Source organism: Brachycentrus maculatus, unplaced genomic scaffold, assembly GCF_059751285.1.
Source record: "Brachycentrus maculatus isolate JH-2025_06_01 unplaced genomic scaffold, ASM5975128v1 h1tg000055l, whole genome shotgun sequence".
NCBI lineage: Eukaryota > Metazoa > Arthropoda > Insecta > Trichoptera > Brachycentridae > Brachycentrus > Brachycentrus maculatus.
Window position 1 is genome coordinate 5,050,872 of NW_028280809.1, and position 14,129 is coordinate 5,065,000.

Sequence of the window (14,129 nt, forward strand, 5' to 3'; positions counted from 1 at the left end):
TGATTGTTTTTTTGTAGTTTTACAGACAGATTTTCATCTGCATAGTTTTTATGTAAATATTATGCGTTACACAAAAAAATTAATTTATTAACCGTAAGTTCTCGAATTCGAGAACGAATTCATGTGTGAATTCGAGAATTTACGGTAAAATTAATATGTACGTGTATAACGTATATGTATAATATATTTTTAAAATACAGATGGATCCATAAGACAAATATTTTGAATCACCTATTTACTGGAAATTAAAATTTAAAATAATTTAAGTATAAATAGGGTTCCAGGTATTAAATAAAACGGAAAAATATCGTCTTTGATTTTGTTTCTATTTTCCACCTACCGCTACGATGATATGGTGAATATTTCATGAACGTAATAATGAGATGTATATTTTACACTCACAAGCGATATAAAAAATACGTTACGGATGAAGATATAAAACGTCCACACAAATATCGTCTACGATTTTGTTTCTATTTTCCACCTACCACTACGATGATATGGCGAATATTTCATGAACGTAATAATGAGATGTATATTTTACACTCACAAGCGATATAAAAATATAATACGTTACGGATGAAGATATAAAATGTCCACACAAATATCGTCTGCGATTTTGTTTCTATTTTCCACCTACCACTACGATGATATGGTGAATATTTCATGAACGTAATAATGAGATGTATATTTTACACTCACAAGCGATATAAAAATATAATACGTTACGGATAAAGATATAAAACGTCCACACAAATCTAATTCTCGCCGCGCCACTCTTCTTAATGTTAATTTTATAACGTTCAATAGCCATTTATTGAATCGTAAAAACAATTTATTCGAGGACATCGAATTTGTTCGCAGCATCTGCGGGGGTGAGATAAGGGAAACTGCCCTCCAGTGTTCCCGGACGGCCGATCCCGATACCATCAAATCAAAACCGAATGGAAGATAGGACCATATATTTCCTACATGATTCAGATATATCGTGGGTGTGCTGGCAAAAGACGTTAACTCCAAAATATGCAATTTTCAATTAATGATGCATGTTATAAAGTTTTCAACTTCTTCTTTAATTATTACTTACTTGTAACCCTTATCCGCACCCAATGGTGCATAGGGCACTGCATAGAATTGACGCAGTGTTATCTTGATCATTACTTATATGAAGGCAAGGTGATCACTCTTGCGCTTCAGAAACCAGTCCAGGGTAATAATAAATATGACAGTTTAAAATCACTAACATTTATTTTCACCTCCCCTGGGAACCGAACCCGGGACCTCTAGCACGGTAGCTTAACACGCTGACCATAACACCGCGAAGGCGGACAATAATCTGGCAAATTCTTCTTCCTTAATAATCTGGCAAAATTGTGTCGGGTTGTGGTCCCGTGGTTAGTGTCGCGGACTCTTAGGTCAAAAATTCTCGGTTCGAACCCACTTTACTACAATTCAATACCTATTTCTAATAATGAGCCGCTTAGGCTCACAGAAATAGTTTGAAATTGAAATATTTGTGTAAATAATAAACACACAAATATTTATCTTTTAAAAAATATAAAAAAATACACTAAGTACTTTGAAATGTCTGGTTTTAAAAGTATGTTCAACTTTAAGTTCAATAGCGGGTATTCAATTCAGGCTTTAAATAATAGGGATTATTCAAACAGGGATTTTAGAGTTAAGGTATTTCCAGTATACCCACGGCGGAAATTTATATTATATAGAAAACTATGATATGTCATAACTAACTTATGTTTTGAATTTAATTTCGTCAATTAATTCGTCAGTCACTTTGTCTCTGTTATTTTAAAATATTACACATATTTGGAAAATACCACTAATTATTAAATATATTGTGACACTTGTTTTGATGCACTCAATATCTCACTCAGTTTTATAAGTGGTATAAGTGGTATGTAGCAAGTAAATATAACATATTTAAATTGCCATAAATATTAATAAGTTACCAAATGAACAAAATAATATTTTTTTATTTAGCAGAGAATTTTCTGCTAAATTTAAGCTTCCTTGCTTTTGTGCTTCGAACGCACACATGAAGCGTCGTGACATTTATGCCGTATGAAGAAATTCCAAAAAATTGAGTAGTGTGGTTATCAATCATGGGGGAACGATGAATGTTATACGTGTATAAAGTGATCACCAGTTAACGATAGGTCATAAAACCAATAAATACTTAGACTTTTGTATTCTTCTTCAACTATGTTAAGATGACAAAAATGTGAATCAAATTGTTTATCTTCATTACGTACTTAAGACGTAAAATATGGTTAACACTTATTAAGGAAAGCTCCATCCCGAAAATAACGTAAAAAGCGCATTTAATAATTGTAAAATATATGTATAAAATATGTATTTAAAATATGTATAAATTTGTTTAGACAAAAATATTGAATCATTATTATTTTAAGCACTATTCAGTGTCTTTTTTTGAGGATCGAAATCTGTAGAGTATGAATATCAAAATAGCCTTGTAAAAAATTTAAGGACGCCACGAAACATATTTTGTAATTTAAAGCGGCGTAACATCAAAATTACTTTTTGTCGACGTCTTTTTAGATTAGTTTTTTTAGTGACATGCTGTTTTTAATTAAATCAAAATCCCACTGGAGAAAATATTTTTTTCCACAAAATTCTACCCACCGAAATTACGATATTCGTTTGCAAAAATGTTATGCACAAGAATTTTCACAAAATTTGAACGTGCCTTTTTCCCGCGGTTAGTTGGTAACGAAATTCAGAGGCTAAATTTTCTTTATATGGGGAGTCTCTCGGCAATTAATTAAAATGGACGATGTTCCCTATTTAAAGATACCTGCTTAAAAATTTACATTTCAGCCCAAAACACAGGAAAAACTTCTTTTTTTACCGTCCCGTCAGGGATTCGTTTATTATTTTATGAAAAACACGATTAAATTCTGTAAAAGTGTGTACATCTTCCCTGTTCTTCCGTGTAGATCTTTTCCACTCTTCCGTATACATCGGCCACAGACTTCTCCAGGGTGGGGCAAAAATGATCACCCTATGGAAAGATGCTATAATTTTCCCAAAGGGCGTCGTCCGTCAATAATATTTGTAACTTGTGAACTAAACAGCTGCAGTAAACAGCTTCAAGGTGGTGCAAAATTAATCACCCAATTTTGTTTTTGAATACATTTTTAGCCAATACAAAAAAAATGATTTTGAGTGATAGACATTGTTATTAGGACGTTTACAATTATTTCTCTTTAGTTGTCTTATTCACAAATGTCAAATATGATTGACGTACGACGCTATTTGCAATAATCATAACATCTTCCGATAGGGTGATTAATTTTGCGCCACCCTGTTTATCCAAGAAAGCTCCTACTCGAATTACACAAATTATGTAACGGCGTTACAATTGAGTGACGTCGTGCCAATGCGACTTTTTTTCATCAATTTTTAAAACAAGTTTACGAACATTAAATTGGGGCTTATTTTTTTTCAAATGCTGAATTTTATCTGATAACGTCATCTTAATTATAACCTTAAACGATCACCAAGATATAGATTCGTTTGTGCTGTGATCTGATATAATCTGACTGCGATCAGTTTTGAATATGCCACCTGTAGTAAAAATGTAGCAAAATCAACAACACTTTTTCGTATATTTATAATTATTGCACGTTATATAATTCTAAGGGCGCCTTTACACTTTACATCAAGGTTTGGAGATTTAATATAAATATATTTAAAGCATGAAAAACAAATAGTGAAAACACCAAAACTAAATGTTAATTTATCAATAAACTGATTAAGATGGTATTCGTTCGTTTTCTCTGATTAATTTTTTTTCCAGCTTAAATTTTTGTTTTCAAATTGTAAAATATCTTACGAGCTAAAAATACACAACCAAATTTGTACACTGATTTACTAATCAGCTTTAAATGATCGAATCCAAAATCCGAATGACTTAAACCCCTTTTAAAGGAGTCGTTATTCAATTTGGTTTTTTAATTCGGTCGCCCATGTCTAACCGAAACCTTTTAATTTTTATTCCGCAGCCACTTTGTGGTAATATCTATCCATTTTTAAATTAAGTTTTTACTTGATAAATACCACTATTTCTTATTTATAATGCGGAATGCATGGAAACAAGTGTCACAATAGATTATAAGAAATAGTGGTATTTACCAAGTAAAACTTATATCAATTTTTGACATCTCAATATAGATGAAGAAGAATACGGAAGTCTGGGCATTTTACAGGGCTTACAGCCGCCATAGGCTGGTTTTATTTGTTGAGATGTCAAAAAAATATATTGAAAAATAACTCCTAATTGGACATAATCCAGATTTGTGAACAAGTATTTGTACACACTAAAAATGTTGTAAGTAAAACTAAATTGTTTTTTTGTTATGAAAAATACATAAAAATAAATTTTGTGACAATTGTTTCACCTTGTTATGGCCTAATAACGCTATTCACAATTCCACTAGCGATAAAGGATAATTACAATGTCTTCCTACGACTAGTCACTCTAGCCACCAGTCGGCAATACTGTCCCAGTGACCGCCAATTGTCCAATTGGTAGTAATATGTTCCAGTTTATGTACTTATCTACACAAACTTGTCCTCCAAGTGCACTCAGATTGTACTTGAGTCACGAACAATTTGCGCTTCATGTTGCATTATTTATTATTTTGTTTGTTTTACAAATGCACTAGCTGATGCACTTCCAGTTGTCAATTAAATAAGCAAAAAGGGAGTTCATTTATGTTTGAAAACCTCTTTAAGATAAGGTGATTTTATGAAGAGTTTAACAAAAGCAATAAAAAATTAAAGTGTCGGGTTGTGGTCCCGTGTTTAGTGTCGCGGAGTCAGAGTTTCTGGGTTCGAACCCACTCTACCACAATTCGATACCTATTTTAAACAATGAGCGGCTTAGGCTCACAGAAATAGTATGAAATTGAAGTATTTCTGTAAATGAAAAAAAAAACACTAATATTTATCTTTTTTTAAATAAACAAACTCCATTGTCAATTTTTTTTAAATATTTGTATTTAATAAGGACGAAAAAATATTTCAGTATTCGATCCAACCAGTCACAATATAACTTGTACGTGGTGAATACCACTTACTATAAAATAAAATTATCAAACACCGTAGATGTTAAATGTATTGAAACAAGTGTCATAATATACTTTAATACAAAGTGGTATTTATCAAGTAAACTCAATAACTTTGCTTACCATTACCGACATTATTATAAAACCCGGTCGCGGGTAAAATAAAATAAAAGTGTAAAAGTTATTTATTTCTTGTTTTATTTCTTTATAAAAAAAACTTTAATCAAATGTTGCTTATACTAAAATAAGTTAACTATTTCAACTTTAATCTCATGAATAAAAAATCATCAAACTGACATACGAGTACAGTTTAGTATTGATTTTACAAAAATGACAATATTTTATCATTATACCTTCCAACAAATTTCATTGATTTAAATTTTTAAACATAAGTCGTTTTAAAATATGCAAATTATATCATTTAAGAATTCAAATGTTAAAAATGATTTTTTTCAACCATAAAAGGACTTCTGAGTTAATTAGAATATGAAAATCTGAAAAGCTTAAAACTCCGAAATTAAATTCATAGATAGGGTGAATTCTGTCCCCGTTTTCACAAAAAAGAAATATAAAGTTTTGTACTAAACAGAAAGTCATTAGAAATCGCTTTTCAAAAGTTAAAACCCCATTTCTAAAGAGAGGAAGAGTTAATTAAAAGTTTTAAATTAGGCGGATAAAACTTTTGGCTAAGGTGAATGAGACGTAAAGCAACTAAACAAATACTTAACTTTCAATACAGCTAAATTTCCAGGTGATTCTGTAACTTGCGATATTTAACCGTGACAGATATTACTGTCGGAATACTTTCAACTTTCAATCGTCGGTCAAAGAATTTAACTATTTTACCGTCAATAACAGATAATAATAAATATATACTGAGGAATCAATAACAGAAGTTGGAAACTAACAAAGAAACAAGTACTAACCATGTGAAGGGGGCATATTTATTACTTAAACCTATACTTACAAAGACTGTGAAACATGGAAAACAAGTGTATAATTCGATACTTGAATTTCACATTTATTTCTTTTTTTTGCCAAACATATCGCTCACTCCTTTCAACAACGTCATATATAAAAAAAAACTAGATTTTTCAGGAGATCGTTTTTAAAGTTTAAAAATACAATACAATGTATTAAAAACAAATATCAAGTCACTTATTGAAATTTTTACTGTGCAACAGATCTTTTCAGGTAAAACCTGAATGTTTTTTCTGCATTCGGGTGTCTGAAAAACATTCAGGTTTTACCTGAAAAGATCTGTTGCACAGTAAAAAGTTCAATAAGTGACTTAATATTTATTTTCAATACATTTCATTTTATTTTTAAACTTTAAAAACGATCTGATAAATCAAGTTTTTTTTTTATTTATGCGTTGTTGAAAGGAGTGAGCGATGTGTTAAAATGACTCGACTTTCAAAATGTTCTTCTTGAAAACATTTGTTTCGTCCGGTCAACCGACACCGCTACACGACATGGCATAGAAACCGCTTCATGGAAGCAATACTGCGGTGTGACATTTAAGCAAACGGACCTATAAATGGCATTTCTGGACAAACAATGTAGCCATTATCGTCACGGTACTACTCTTGACATTTAATGAACACGGTGTGAAAATGCAACGGAAATGCGGAAGACCTAAATTTACCACTATCGCGAAAACTTTATTCAGAAACACACGCGAAAGAAGAATGATAATAAATACTTAAACCAATCTTTTTATTTATTTATTTTCAATATTTTTTCATTAATATTTCTTGATTAAATAATATGGAAAAGATATGGAAAAGTACACAGAGTAGGTACGCATAACATTATTCAAGATAGATAAAGCGTTGCTCAATTTATATTTTTCAAAAACGAGCAAATAATTCTAAATTAAAAAGGAAATTTAATCTAAATTGACATTTCTTAACGAAACTCCATTTTTTAAATTTTTTCCAAATACATTGTATCAAACAAAGATAAACTTATTGTAACGTTATCTTTATCTTTAATACAAAATATTTTATGGATATATTGTAACGGAATCTTTTACACAAATCAAGTAAATCAACTGGAATCAAAAATATGTATATGTCTTTTTCTAACTAAATAACTAACCATCACGCCCCTCCAACGCAGGGCTAGGCAGAGAGAACAGAACCGCACCACTCATTTTTTCGCTAAAACACATTTTTTGTTGAAATTAATGATTTTTAATTTATGTTTTAATTAGTAAATACCACTAATTGTGGTACTGCTGATTACTGTACTGAGTATTACTGAAATAGTGGTTTCAAGTTAAACTGAAATTAAAAATGGTTAGATATTACCATTTAGCGACTGCCGATCAATTAATGATGCCAGATAATATTATTATTTGTGTATTTTTTAATCCGATGACTAATAAGCTCAAATATAATCCGGAAATGAATAAAACCTTTCACAAAGTGATTTCAGAATTAATTGACGACATTAAAAACAATCACTCGAGTTGAAACTTTTAAAAGCAAATGATGCTTCAGGGAGGCCTATAAATGGCTTGATATTTTCAATTGACATTTAATATATAAATCACACATAGCCAGACGCGCTTTACATTTCGCAACCGTTTCCAATTAGAGAAATATTTTCAGCTTGAGTGAAAAACATAAAATTTAAGCGCACTTTTTATTTATGATAAATTTAACGTGATGCTTCATAGGGTGGGACATTTTCATACAACACTTTCATGTTTCGCTCTGAGAGCCGTGCCATAATACGCGTACGTGCCGTACTACGGCCATATTTGCATTTTAAATTCAGTCCCCCTACAAAGGGCTATTTTGCATACAGGTCACTGCGATGGAGAGACCTTCGAAGGAACTTTTAGCCATGTTTAATACTTCGGACTTAAGTGTTTCATTAATCAATTTGAACTCTGAATATTTATACGGGACCTATTAACGTAACGTGACAGGTCATTAGAACAATTTTATAAAACAGGGCAAAATAAATTACGACATTTTGAGTGTGTCCGAATACTGGTTCACAAATCTGGATTTTCTCCACTTTGATTACTGATTTGTGAACACATCGCTCACTCCTTTCAAGAACGTCATAAAACAATAATCGGTCAATTTTGAGTTGGCAATGCCCAGAAAATGTTCTTCTATTGTATTATTATACTAATTTTTATGTTTAAACAATTTTGTGAAAATAGTTTTTCTTTTGTGCAAACCTTATAAAACAAAATAACTTTTCAATTCCAGTAACATAATAAGATAAATGCAAATAGATGAAATATATTTATTTTTAGTGTTTTTCTAGTTAATTTTACTGTTTTCCTTCTAAGCCACGTGTCAACGTGTGACGTTTAACGTTTTATTCTATAGTAAACACTTAGAAGTGTGAAGTTTTTGGAATTAAGAGAATTAGTGTATTAATTTCTGAGACGAATTTGAATTAAAATAAAAGCAAAAACAAGTTGAACAATTTATTGCTGATGACATACAAGCCCAAAAAGACTTATCGCAAAGTTTTTGTTTAATATGATATGGTTTTAATATGGAACGAAATAAATTGATCATATACCTTTTCCATACTTGATTCGGCAGTCACTTTGTGTTAAATCTATTGTGACACGCGTTTCGATGCATTCCGCATTACGTTATTTAAAAATGATGCATAATGCATCGAAACACGTGTCACAATACATTTAAAGAAAGAGTAGTAATAACCGAGCAAAAATTGTTAAAAAAAAAGTATATCACATTATAATATGATAAATTGGTGGGTCTAAATATTGTATTAATGAACCATGCAGTTTACCAGATATATATTTTTTCAACTTAATCAAATAAATTTCAAGCTTTGCTTTAAACCGCTTTTATTTTCGGTATTCTTCCAACTCTTTTCAACAAGGACCTATATTATACGATTATTTTTAGTGTACGATTAGACTTAAAAGAAATAAAATCATGTTTTGGAAATCAAAGATGACTGAATTAAAATAATTTAATTTCGGAACGTTGACGTTGTCCAATTACAAATATATTTTGGGCATAAAAAGCTCCTGGGTTTCGCGTGTGAGGTGTTTTTAATTAAAACAGAATCACATCGTAAAATATCTCCCCGAATATGAGTGTTCTCGGCAAAGAGAATTTCCATTTATGATGAAATTGATGCGATAGGAGAGCATTCACGTCACGGCCTCACATCCCAACGAGACTATTCAAATTCAAATTGTTTTTAATTTATTTACGAGTTCACACAATAAAATATTTTCGCACAAACAAAACAGTGATGCAAAATATACAAACATCCAAACAGTCCATCTTTAAAAATGAATTAACATAAAAATATACAGTGGAACCTCTCATAACGAGCATAATTCGTTCCAGAATATTACTCGTTAAGCTAAACATTTTCATTAATTGACTCGGCAGTCACTTTGTGGTAATTTCGTGAAAAAGGAGACTTGCCCTTTCTTATGAAAAAATGTCGCTCGTTAAGGGAGCAACATTTTAACTTTTTTTTGTTCGCTATGCGAATTACTCGTTGTGAGAGGTTCCACTGTACTCCATTTTATCAAATAACATGAAGTTATCAATTCGGAATAAATAATATTTTTTAAGCAGACGACAAAAGCATATCAATTTCGCTCTTCGGTATTGTCGAGATATTGGGTCGATTTAACTCTTTGGTATTCGATTTCGTACAATATCTCAAAATTTAAATTTAAAATGAATGCTACAGCATGATCCAAGATATTTAATTTTTAAATTATCAAAACTTTTTTTTATCAAGTCTGAGTAATCACTTAAACCAGTCAATGTCAAAGTCGTACGAGGGCTTACGACCTTGACATCGACTGGTTTAAGTGATCACTTACAGCGTTTGTGAACAAAAACTAAGATAAAATCTGGTGGAGTTAAAAGTCTGCGTAATCGGAGTGCATGTGTGACTAGATGTACGGGTGTGTAGGAAACGACCACAACTACTACTACTACTACTACTACTACTACTACTACTACTACCCCTGCGGGGAAACAACTTGATGGTAATGGTTGTGGTAGAAGTAAGAGTAGTAACTACGATAAAATTCAATTTTAGTATACAACCACTCGCCGTGATTTTTGTCTACAGGTTTCAAAACTTACTCGTCATTTCCTCAGGACAATCACTTTAGTATACAACCACTCGTCGTGATTTTTGTCTACAGGTTTCAAAACTTTTCTCGTCTTTTCCTCAGGACAATCACTACACCAGCATGCAAACAATATTATAATATAGCGCTATTTACACACTTGCATCTAAACAAAATAATTTCGTTTTAAGCGTGCAAAAAATGCTATGGTAGTGATGTGTAGTATTATTCGCTTGCTGGTGTAGTGATTGTGCTGACTAAGAGACGGGTAAGTCTAGAAATCGGTGAACAAAAACTAGGTGAATAGTTATATAAGAAGTTTCAAGAATTTGAGTAGTGTGGTTGTCAATCATGGGTAGAATTGGTGAATGTTGGTGAAAGTGAGTAAATGTCCAGACTTCCATATTCTTCTTCGTGTATGTTGAAATGTCAAAAAATAAATGTTTTTTGTTTATAAATATTAGATTTACTGCAAATTTCTATTGCACGGCGTAGAGGATGGTTTCCTAATTCCGTCTCTCTGTGTTGCCAGACGTGGTTGCCAGTAATTGGTTTCACGTCCCGCAAATATCAAATTTAATCAAGCACGACAGATGAAACTTAATTCCACTCAAAGGCTCTCCATCTGATGGAGCGCCCCCGCGACATCCCACGAGTGCGAGCGGGACGGAGAGAGGTGTCTCGTGGACCCGTTTCTAAAATTAAAATGACAGCTGCAAGGAAGTCTCGTGAAATAAGAAAAGTATTGAGTGAAAAGGGGGCATTTTTAAAATGAGTTCCGCTTTGTAATTTTCACCTCGGCATGTTGATTCACAGCCACCAGCGAAATAACTTGTCACTGTGGTAGGATTCGATTTGTATTTTGGAGTTTTAACTAGATTTAAAACATTAATGCTAAATATACAGTGGTGGCCACATGTATTAGGCGCCCTCTACAGAATTGGTTTATGCCTTTAAATATTTCGACTCTTGGAATTCTTGCAATCTTTTGGGATTGTATCGTATTTTGAGTCGCAGTATTTAAAGACATAAACCAATTCTGTAGGGAGTGCCTAATACATTTGGCCAAGGCTGTATTTCGTATATTAAAATCATTGTTAACTTTGTGGTATGATAATATAACACTCTCCTTATCATTTGTGAACGATGAATGATAAGGAGAGTGCTTTTATCTACCGTGCCGGAGGTTTTGAGTACGATTCCCGGGGAGATCAGAATAAATATGATATGATAGGGAATGATTTTTTTTTCATTAATTGATTCCGAGTCACTTTGTGGCCACATCTATACATCTATGTGGATGTTAACTATCCATTTTTCTTTTAAGTTTTACAAGTAAATACCACATTTTCTTAAAATCTATTGAGACACATGATTCGACTTATTCCGCATCATTTTCAAACACCGTATACGGTATTATTTTTTGACATCTCATCAAAGATGAAGAAGAATATGGAAGTCTGGGCATTTACAGGGCTGACGACCGTCATCGGCTGGTTTAAGTGGCCACTTTACACACGTGTAACATTCACCAATTGTACCCATTATTGACAACCACACTACTCAAATTCTTGGAAGTTCTATATATATGAACCAATTTAGAAACCTTGTTCTTGAATCACTAGAACTTCACTAGAGACATCTATTGGTGAGATGTAAAGAAGCTTTTTACTAAGCAGAAACTCTTATATTAGTATGTGAGGTCCGAATCCTGGATTATAATCACACACATGAGAAACGCCAGAAAATACCATTTTCATTTTGATTATTTTTTTGTAAGCTTATAATTTGACCAGATAATTTATTTACAACATTTTGAGTGTGTCCAAATACTTGTTCACAAAATCTGGATTATGTCCAATTACAGGAGTTATTTTCTTTTTTTTATCATTTTCAAACACCGTATACGGTGTTTGAAAATGATATGATTTCTAAGCCTAGTATTCTTATAGTTTTCTAGTTATTCGTATAATTTTCGAATTACCTATCGTTCGAGTCACTCGCGTCCAAGATAAAATTTCCTGGTTATCATAGATATAATTTCCAGTAAAATATTATCCATGATAAATAAAAAACAATACTTCTAGAACGTACTCAAAAATGTATTCCAGAAGCTTCTCTCATCCGAGATCTCCCAATTTGTACGAGTATCCCACGTCATAACATACTTCAAAGTATTATTTCCCGCTCAATACGCTCGAGTTGCCATAGACAAAATCTGTCCTACGGTTGTTTCAAAAGATAATAATAAACAACAGTATGCAAATGGTGTTTCAAACATTCTCCAAGTAGATCAGGGCAAAGACGTTTATATTTTGAAAATAATTTTCAGTTCGCAGGACGATGTATATCTAAATTGGCTGAATACTCTGAGGGGTGAAAAGCTATAAAATAATAAGCACAAGAAAGGGTAAAAAGCTTGATATAAGATAAGGAAGCTCAAAAAAATAAAAACCCCAGCGCAGTTAATTTTACATATCATTATAATGAATTAAAATTATAACAATTATATTTGTTTTACAAATATTTTAAGTATGTGAAAACCATTTCATTAAATCATTTTTAATAATGAGCCGCTTAGGCTCACGAAATAGGATAAGATTAAAATATTTATGTATACAATACGAATACAAATTAAAAAAAATTAAATCCCTTTTTGAAATGTTTTTACTTTTAACTAATAATAAGTACTTTATAAAATTAAACAACTTTGTTTTAACCTCTTTTTTTTATTTTTAGTACACTTTAACCTACCGGTTTCAACAAAAACCTTGTAATCATCAGGGTTTATTAAATTCTAAAACATTAAAAACATTAAAATATCCATAATTAATTACATTCCCTTACCAAGATTCCATTAGTTGTCATTTGGAGTTGCTACGCAATGCATAATCACATTTAGGATTTAGTTTTTGGTAAGGGAATGTAATTAATTATGAGTATAATTATATTATTTTTTATATGTTTTATTATTTTAATGTTTTAGAATTTATTTTTTTTTTAAAACATTACAAGTACATTGAAAAAAATAAATTTGACCAAACATTAAAAGTTCGCGTTTTAAAAGAAATTAATAATACATTTAATGTATTACCTTTCATTAAAAGAATAACCAGCAAAGCCTTTCTTTTAGAGGCTTATCTGTAGATAGAATAGTAAGGATAGGGAAGGTAAATGTGAAAAACATAGCAAACACACGCAGATCTTTTGAAACTACGCCACGGCGCCCTACACTGATAACCATAGATTGATTTAATTAGCTATTGAGATACAATGCCCTATGTTTGAAAAATCGCTTTGACTAAAACCGATTACCAAAGTTAATAATTCAAAAACACATAGGTAACAAGGATGTACGTTATGCATCGTGTGACTACTTCCGTTCCCGCTCTAGCACCCAGCATCCTCCCAATAACTCGTAGCCAATTTTCCCCACATCCGGTTCGTCGGCCTGCCACTTTCCGGAATATTCCCACAAGAAAACCGGGTTCGAGACTCCGCTCGGCCGTAAACAGGTTAAATTATTTTCTCAGAGACATCGCTAATGCGCTCACATGGGGAATAATTTATCGAACACCCGTCTTCTGTCGGTGGCTGTGGATATAATTAATTCAATCTTGTTGGCGAGTAATCAGAGTTCTGTATCAAATATTTGTATCACCTTAGACCCGCAATTTATTACTATAAGGTGACGTTTAAATTCTGAGAAGCTCAAAACAACTTTCCAATGTCTTTGATGAGATGTCAATATTATTTTTTGACATCTCATCAAAGATGAAGAAGAATATGGAAGTCTGGGCATTTACGGGGCATGAGTTTGGTTAAATGGAATAAAGATAAAATAGAAAGCACACATTTCTAATGTTAGTATATTAAATTTCACCTGCTGTCAAGAACGCTGTCCACCA

General features: G+C 31.9%; 2 protein-coding genes across 2 annotated transcripts in view; one reads left to right on the forward strand and one right to left on the reverse strand.

The window, feature by feature from the left end:
- The window catches only part of LOC148311940 (uncharacterized), a 150,499-nt gene that overhangs the window by 119,505 nt on the left and 16,865 nt on the right, over positions 1 to 14,129 (reverse strand). The window lies entirely within an intron of this gene.
- LOC148311941 (uncharacterized) overlaps positions 1 to 14,129 on the forward strand; it is a 72,088-nt gene that overhangs the window by 46,590 nt on the left and 11,369 nt on the right. The window lies entirely within an intron of this gene.